Here is a 9185-nt window from a genome sequence, read left to right on the forward strand (position 1 = left end):
GTGAAAATTCACTCATGATATATAAGATTTCTTACAAAGTTTGACATCAGAAAGATGCTAAATGGCTATTTAAACATTTTATTTTACATTGAAGTCCTTGCACTCTGATACTGCTGTAACCATGAAGATCCATATCTGAGCACAATCTCGCACATTTACACTAGTATTGCAATGAAATACCACAGGAATATAAGTGCCATTTATACAGCAATTCTCTCATCTGAAACCCCATTATACTTATGCCTGTAATAAAACACATTAAAAGAAACATTTTATCATACCAGCCTAATTGTTCTTTCCATATTGGTTATTAGCCATTAGGAGGTATTCTCTTAGCAAAGAATATAGATGTTATCATTGTAACTCAAGTGATTCACTGGTCTACAACCAATTGTGTTCATATTGCTGTTATTTCTGTATTGTTAACTGTTGCTATTGTTAAAATAAAGTTGCAATTGTCAATCAACAACAATGTTACAATTTATGAGATCAAATTAATACCTGAAGTCGCCCTGAGATTACAAGGCCTGATCTTGATAAAAGCACTTGTTGCTATGTTTAGGTTTCGCACGTTACTATCTGTTCACAGATACAGGAGAGTAAATGTGATATTATTGTTATAGAAATAATCCATTTGCTAAAGTACCTTCCATTTTTAAATGTTAAATTTAGCAGGATAATAAGTGTAAATGAAAGATTTTCTGAAGGAGAAAACACTTTTTTTGAAATAAAAACCTAAATAAATAAATGTTAAAAAAAAAAAAAAGACTCAGAAAAATCTCTATGAAAAATCTTTTGCATACAAATCTTGGTTTATTATGATAATTGCAACAAAAAAGTGCACACATTCTCATTAGAAAACCAGATTTTAGATGCAACTGCTGGTCAGTATCTCTACTTTCGTTTCACTAGTTTAATTGGAGTGAATTAATGTATATTATAGATATTTTGTCAAATATTTATCTTAAATATTCACTAATAAAATGCAGATTTATTTTGAAGAAAAGAATGGTTTAAATAAGATGAATGAACATCCAAGTGGGTTTACAACAGTCCTATCTGTTGAGGTGGCAGATAATGTGACTCATCAAGATTTTCAATGGGATTTTGCTGTATTCCTTGCAAATACATTTTATATAGGAATGTTTTTTTTGAGAATTACGTTAACATGTACAATACAACCTAAATTGATACTGTCGTAAACACCTCGTGCAATTATTCATTAGGTAGTCCTAAAGGATTTCTTCATGCTATGGCTGCTAGGCAACATCCCATTTGTTTGGTTAATTGGCTATCAACAGGTGCCACAGTTGGCAAGTGATTACTATGGATTTCCAAAAATAATGAGAACAGCAGCACATCACAGTCCCGTAATCTCATGGAAAATAGCTATACCAACGTAGTATACATCCGGTGCATGGAGCATAAGAGGGGCAGCCATGTCAACTCCAAAATAGACTTCAAGAAAGGAAAACCGTATAACACGTTTCTCAATGTATCAAAAGGCACAAGAAGTTTTATTCCACCGTAACAGTGACGTTTCGACCCATGTGGGTCTCTTTCAAGCAATTAAAAAAGGGCCAAGTGCAGTTTATATAAGGGATATAACATCATCATTACAATTACATATGCAAATCCATGTGTAAAACAATCAAATATTAAAAAAGTATAATTCAACAAACAAATGTACAACAATACTATAAGGAGTCACTTACATGACCCCATCAGATGTAAGACCGGACTCATATTTAAAAAAAGAAGCAATACAATCGTAGATATCCTCTATTCCTAAAAGTCGTTATTCAGCAAAACCTACTGCACATGCGTGAATCTGCTCCCACATAGCTATAGCTTCTCTGTCACTTAGATACTGTGGTCATGTGATCGCAAGAAATTTATTTCTGCCCTGGAGCAGACATTGATTGGTTCAAATGTTAAATTGATTTAAATGCTTTCTTTAGGAGGTTACGTCTTAAAGCATATTTTGATAATGGAAAAAACGAAGGATAATGTGATTTGTGTGACTAAACAGAGTGACTCTGCTGTAATGACTTTAGATAATGTTGGTCTTTATAAAAAAAAGTGACTTTCAGCCCCCCACTACAAGTAATGCAATTGAGACATATATACCATTGGTAAAAAAGGATGTAGCAAAGCTTAAATGTAAGACATCTAAACTCTAAATATTAGTTTTGGCTTAAACTTTTGGGGTCTTTGTTGACCAAAAATTTGACACTATGCGGAGAATTAAACTGCTGGTGGATGATGCGTTTGCTACAGATATTATAGACAGCAAGTTACATGACTACTTGATATTAATTTGCTGCATAACACCTATACTATATACTTTACCCAAGATCCATAAAAATATGAGGGAGCCACCGGGTCGTCTGATTGTCTCAGGAGTGGGCTCTGTGTTTACTCCAATTGCTGCCTTCTTGAATAAAATATTTAGAGACTACAAAGTGGGAGCTAAATCATACGTCAGGGATACAACTGACTTTATTTTGTAACTACAGGACTTGAACATCCAGGATCAGGAGGAGAGCCTGTTGGCCTCATTTGTTATTGTGAGTCTGTATACGAGTATAGATCATGACAAGGTTATTGATTCTGTTAGACGGATGTTGACAGATTCTACTGTTAATGAGGAGGGAAAGAGCTTTCTTATGTCATTGCTTGAACTGGTATTACGTAGTAATTACTTTATGTCCCAGGATAAATACTACAACGTAGAGGAACTGCAATGGGGTCTATTGTGGCCCCCACATATGCAAATATCTTTATGAGGGTGTTTGATCAAGACTATGTGTATCCATCCAACCCTTTTCAGTATGTGAAGGCTTGGATGAGATATATTGATGATATATTTTTTATATGGTCCTTATAGTACAGTATTGTTGTACATATGTTTGTTGATTTATAATTTTTTATTATATGATTGTTTTAGACAAGGATTTGCATATGTAATTCTAATGATGATGTCATATCCCTTATATAAACTGCACTTGGCACTTTGTTTATTTGCTTGAAACATCACCCAGACTTTGCTCGAAACATCGCCGTTATGGCGGAATAAAACTTCTTGTGCATTTTGATAGCTTGACTACTATGGATTTCCATGATCCTGAGGAGATCAGCCTTGTCACCCAATATGATGCAGAAGTCCTGGCTGTACGTAATGATGGCATATCCTCAGCACTCAATCCCCCATAAGTTCTTAGAGCATGGTCACCTATTCCAGGCATTGAAGGAAGCACTGTAAGATGAGTAATGGATTTTTTTTTTTTTTTACTAGCACTGATGGAAGGGTAGGCATGGGGGTGCAGCAGGAAAGATTTTGTCTTCCTGCCAAAGATTTTCTATGTAGTGTAGATAGTGAATTAGAACACAAATGTGCCCGTATCCAACTCTTATGGCATGGCATGGTTATGTTACAAATAGAAAAAAAATTAATTCCTTTGGTCTTTTAAATAATCAATAAATGGTATAGTATTTGGAATCTCAAGGTGTGAATGATAATTTTCCAGGCTTGTACAGTAACTAAATATTATGTATTTAAGAAACTGAAATTAGAGGAGAATTAATAGTTTAAAGGGATATTCCAATCTCAGCAAATAAATAGTATTCTTTGTATAATGAAAAGTCATAAATTTTTCCAATATTCTTTCTGTATCAGTTCCTCACAGTTTAAAAAATTTCTGCATATTGTTATTCAGTAAGTGCTTCCAATATTTACTACGAGGGGGTAAAAATCTCTTCATGGTCATGTGATGAACACACAGATACATGACACGTTCGAAGACACAGCTCCATGACCAGGACAGATAAACAATGAAGGTCCCTATTGAATGACAGAAAGTGGAGCTCTTGAAAACAGTGAGAAATTGAAACAGAAAGTATATTGAAAAAATGTTTCGTTTTTGATTATACAAAGAATAAAATGTATTTGCCGACATTTGAATACCCCCTTAAAGGGAATCTCTCATCATTTTTGAGCTCTCAAAACTGCTGACAGCACTATATAGAGGAGTGGGAGAGCAGTGTAATGATACATGTTGTGTAGGTCATGCAAGTTGCATGACCAGAAATCGATGTTTAATACCCCGGCACTGTGGTCGCAGGTGCAACTCTCTGCTCTGAGTGACGGCTGTAGCATAGAATCAGAAGACCGCTACATCCGTCACTCGGGGGAGGTGCTGGCAGCGTTCTCTGAGGAGAGCCAGGAGCACTTGAACATCAAGGGACCGCATCAGTGGCACTTGCAATTGTGGCACCGGGAGAATCAAAACTTAGATTTTTGCATGACTGACACAATAGGTATCATTACACTGCCCTCCCCCCTACTCTATATAGCACTGTCAGCCGTTTTGTGGGCTCAAAACTGCTGACAGATTCCCTTTAAGAGTTATTCACCATTAAATTGTTATGCTCAGGAATTATTATGTTTATCTTCATATAAATATTTCAATGAGTGAAACAGTTTCTGGCTCAGGGTGCATGTTCTGAAAAATTTATTAATTAACATATATTGTTAAATGGGCTGATGTTAAAATGAAGCAGGATGTAATGTATGCCTGTAAATGTATAAAAAGAATGTTTTATTATTTTGCCTGCAGGAGTTTCTGGTGCTTTGTTGTCTATTGAAATCTGTTATCAGATGACATTAAGTTGTGGAAACAATAAATAAACGAATTTGTTCTCAATATCTTGAAAATGTAAGGCAATGGACACCTGGGGGGGCAATTTTTTTTTGTTGACGTGCATGTATTTTGGGCTTAAATTAACTTTTGCAATTGTCTTTTATAAAAAATTCTGAACCGTTTGTGTTTCGCAGCCTGCATGTATTCCTATACAAAGCAGGCTGCAGAATGCCGTTAACTGTGATATCCAGTAGTAAGGCTCTCTGACAGCTCGATCTCCAGGGGCTCCCGTGGTATCCTAAATGCTGATTTAAGCTGAATTATGATCAAATTAAAGTTAATCAAAATACATGCAATGACTTTTAAAACCAAAAAAAATTGGTCCATTGATGACTACAGCCTTTAAGTGAATAGTCAACCACTAAATATATTTTTTATAAATTCGGGAATCAAGTAACGGATATAGTTTTTAAACAAAATGTTCCTGAATTTAAATGACAATAGAATGTCCACATGACTAGATTACCACATCTAGTGATAATTGCTGCACGCAAATTGCAATAATTGCTACCATCGTAACTGAAATTAATCTGATGTCGGATGGCTGTACTGTGGTGACTTCCATGTATAAACAGGAGTTTTTTTTTCAATCATCAGATTATTCATTACTGGCCTTCCACTATCAGCGATCAATGTTATAAAGGAATAGTTTCTATATATTAAAAAATTTATACACTGTGCATTGTCATTCACATTCAGCACCACACTTTTTGTATGCACATTGGGTAATAGAAAGTACAATCTCATCGACGGACTAGATTTGCATGATATATATCACTTCCATGCAGTGCTTATAATTCCCCTCCCACACTTTTCAATGGAAGTTCTCTCCAGCTGTCTGTATAGCACCACCCCTATGTACGATGCATCTAGCACTAGCCGGACCTCCGATGCACTATTATGATGAAAATTGTTTGGTCGGTCATGCATAAGAGCGCACATACCGCCTGGGCCGGACTGGAACATAAAATCAGCCCTGGAATTGTAAAGCACATAGGCCCACCTGCTCTCCATGCAATAAGTTTGCGCAGCTGTGGGCCCAACAACCAGATGTGCAAAAATATTTGAAAACACAGAGAATGGTTTGGGCAACAGAGCAGTCAGGCTGGAGAAAATACATGAAGAGATATTTTACTTTATTATCCAAAATTTATATTAAAAATTGAAGCTCGGTCCAAGATTATCAATAAAGAGAAGTGCATACATTATTCCTTTAAACCAACCGCAGAAACTCACTCGCCATTAAGCCTAATATACATGATCGAACATAAATCATATGATTATATATAATAAACATGATTAGATAGCCAGAGATCTAGGGGAGAATTTATTAAGGCTGGCGTTTCATGCACCAGTCTTAACATAAAGAAAGTTGGAGTAAAATGATTTGAAAGCAATGGACCATAAACTGTTCTAGCATGGGGGCCTGCTCACTATGTCCGCCCCTGGTGCTTTGATCTTTGCTATGGGGCCCCCTCTCTTCTATGTACTATTCATGCAGTCTTGCAGAAACTACAGTAAATGTAAATGTAAACATTTACTAGATGTCAAGATATACCTAGAAAATGGAAGTTAAAGGGAGTCTGTCACCAGAATGTCTGTATTAAACTAGTAACAGGGTATTGTAGAGGAGACTAACCGGTTTCTAACGTTTATTTTCAATTTCTGCTTACTGCCTCCTTTGTAGAGAAATACGTTTTATTAAGTTTATGTTAATGAGTATTTAGGTGCAATGAGGGCGTTACCATTGCACCTAAATGCCCATCTGTCGCTCCCCAGTTCAACCCCCCTCCCGCCCTTCTTACATTGAATGACAGATGCCAGGCAGCGTAACGGGCTGGTTCATGCCTGGCCCCGTACTATAACGCGCGCGCGTCCCTGCTCTTCACTTGGCGCATGCGCAGTATGATCGTTCTGCTCGATGTTCTAATCGGCACTACTGCGCATGCGGCAAATAAAGAGCAGGGACACTGCGCATGCGCAGTAGGGCCGATTACAACGTCGAGCAGAAAGATCGTACTGCACATGCGCCTAGTAAAGAGCAGGAACATGCGTGCGTTACAGATAGTACAGGACCAGGCATGAACGTGCTGATTACGCTGCCTGGCCCCTGTCTATCAATGTAAGAAGGGAGGGAAGGGGGTTTAACTGGGGAGTGATGGAAGATCATTTAGGAGCAACAGCTACACTTAAATGCTCATTAACATAAAGTTAAAAAAATGGATTTCTCTACAAAGGAGGCAGTAAGCAGAAAGTGAAAATAAACGTTATTGTAATATAATATTCTATTATATGTTTATTTTTATAACTGCAAACGTAAAAAACCTAGAATATGCTTACAACTAATGATACATAATGCATTCGTGCCTAGGTATCAATTCATAGACTACATCAAGTTCCTGATAACGTTTTCTAGATTAATATTAATTAAACTCGTATGTTTTCTTTTGTAGGTGAAGATAAACTGGAAACACTGGAACGTCTGCTCAATACAAACCTGAGAATTGACAAAGGAAAAATTGCTGATTTCTGGCGACTTTACTGCGAGATTTAGTATTTTATTTATTGCAGAAATATTCACTGAATCCATATGTTGCACTTTGTCCACTTGTTTCTTAAAATTGTATAAGAATTATAACATCAATATAAGAAGACAAAATTGTATATAGAAAACTCCAGGTGCAGCACATTGTAAACCCTTTTTAATCATACTATATTTTACAGTCTTATTTCTTTCTTTTTTATTTTATGTACCACAAATATAAAATGACTTAAATTGCTACTAAAATAAATGACAAGAGTCAAGCCCTTTCTAGTAGTAGAAATTGGGCTCTATATTCAATGGTTTGTTTGTAAAATTCCCTTTGCTTCTATTTGCAGGATTGGGACAGGTTCACACTAGCCTGTATTTACTGTAAGTCTTTTGATGACTGAAAAAGAATGCACTTTGACAATAGTTTGTCCCATAAAAACATATAAGATACATCAACAAGCCATCAGCTATTTGATCTAAAACATACTTCAAAAACACGGATATATACTTACAGATTTACCACTTATTTCTTCTTCAATAGGGGATTGGTGAATTTCTAAGACAAGAGAAATTGCAAGTTCTACTAAACATCATACCAAGCTGCTACTAGTATATCTATAAGACAAATCCAGATAATGTATAACTTAAATATGTCCATTCTTGCAGAGACAGCAGAGGATTTTCCTAATTTAGGCATTAACCTAGAAACTATGGGGCAGATCTATGGGATGAAGCGCCTGAGACACTTTTTCTGACACATACGAATGTGGTTGGGGCTTTAAAGTTGCACCAACCGATAATCATTTATCAACTTTTTTTACTTAGACCAAGGCATTTTTTTTTAGCCTACCTCAGATTTATCAACAAAGGATGTGCCTTGTTGATGAATCAGGTACATTATGCACTTAGAGACAGACTTGCACACCACTTGCACAATTCCCTAATATTATTAAAGGGGTTGTCCAGGTTGGACCAGGTTGGGTGCTTTTTTTATACTGATGACCTATCCACAGAATAGGTCATCGGTATATGATCAGTGGGGGACCGGCAACTGTATCGGCTGCCTCGAGGTGTCATAAGCTATGCAGTGGTCGGTGATGGAAGCAGATGGCTCCAGTCCAGGGGCGTAGCTAAAGGCTCATGGACCCCGATGCAAAAGTTCTTATTGCCCCCCCCCGCAAACTCCTCATGGCCGATGGTCCGCAGCTTTCAGCTGCATCGCTGGGTCTCCTAAGTAACCCAACAATGCAGCAGTAGCAGCCGGGGGTGTCATTAAGGCTGGGTTCACACACCCTATTTACGGACGTAATTCGGGCGTTTTAGCATTGAATTACGTCCGAAAATGCGGCTCAAAAGCGTTGGCAAACATCTGCCCATTCATTAGAATGGGTCTTACGATGTTCTGCGCCGACGGTCATTTCTTTTTACGCACCGCTGTCAAAAGGCGGCGCGTAAAAAAGACGCCCGCGTCAAAGAAGTGCCTGTCACTTCTTCAGACGTAAATCGAGCCGTTTTCCATGGACTCCATGGAAAAACAGCTCCAATTACGTCCGTAATGGACGCAGCGAAAGACGCCTGCACATGCCTTTACGGCTGAAATTACGGTGCTGTTTTCTCCTGAAAACAGCACCGTAATTTCAGCCGTAATGGACGCTGCCGTGTGAACATACCCTCAGGGCTTAAAATGTCAGGGGAAATAGCCCCAATACATATGTATCCGCCCAAAAAAATGTGTGTATAGGAGACAGCATAGCATATCTATAGCACTATGACCCTATAAACTATGGATAGGATTAGATACATTGGCTCAGCAGACAGTATCACACATGATAGGATTAGATACAGTGGCTGAGCAGACAGTATTACACATGATAGGATTAGATACAGTGGCTCGGAAGGCAGTACCACACATGATAGGATTAGATACAGTGGCTCAGAGGGCAGTATCA

The 9185-nt window shown here is 37.5% G+C and overlaps 1 long non-coding RNA gene across 1 annotated transcript in view; it reads left to right on the forward strand.

The window, feature by feature from the left end:
• Positions 1-8808, forward strand: part of LOC142740872 (uncharacterized) — a 205524-nt gene extending 196716 nt beyond the window's left edge. The window contains exon 3 of the long non-coding RNA XR_012880900.1: positions 7157-8808. This is a non-coding gene — a long non-coding RNA (uncharacterized LOC142740872). The remainder of the gene's footprint in view (positions 1-7156) is intronic.
• Positions 8809-9185: the final 377 nt, after the last annotated feature.

Source organism: Rhinoderma darwinii, chromosome 2, assembly GCF_050947455.1.
Source record: "Rhinoderma darwinii isolate aRhiDar2 chromosome 2, aRhiDar2.hap1, whole genome shotgun sequence".
In the NCBI taxonomy this organism is placed as follows: domain Eukaryota; kingdom Metazoa; phylum Chordata; class Amphibia; order Anura; family Rhinodermatidae; genus Rhinoderma; species Rhinoderma darwinii.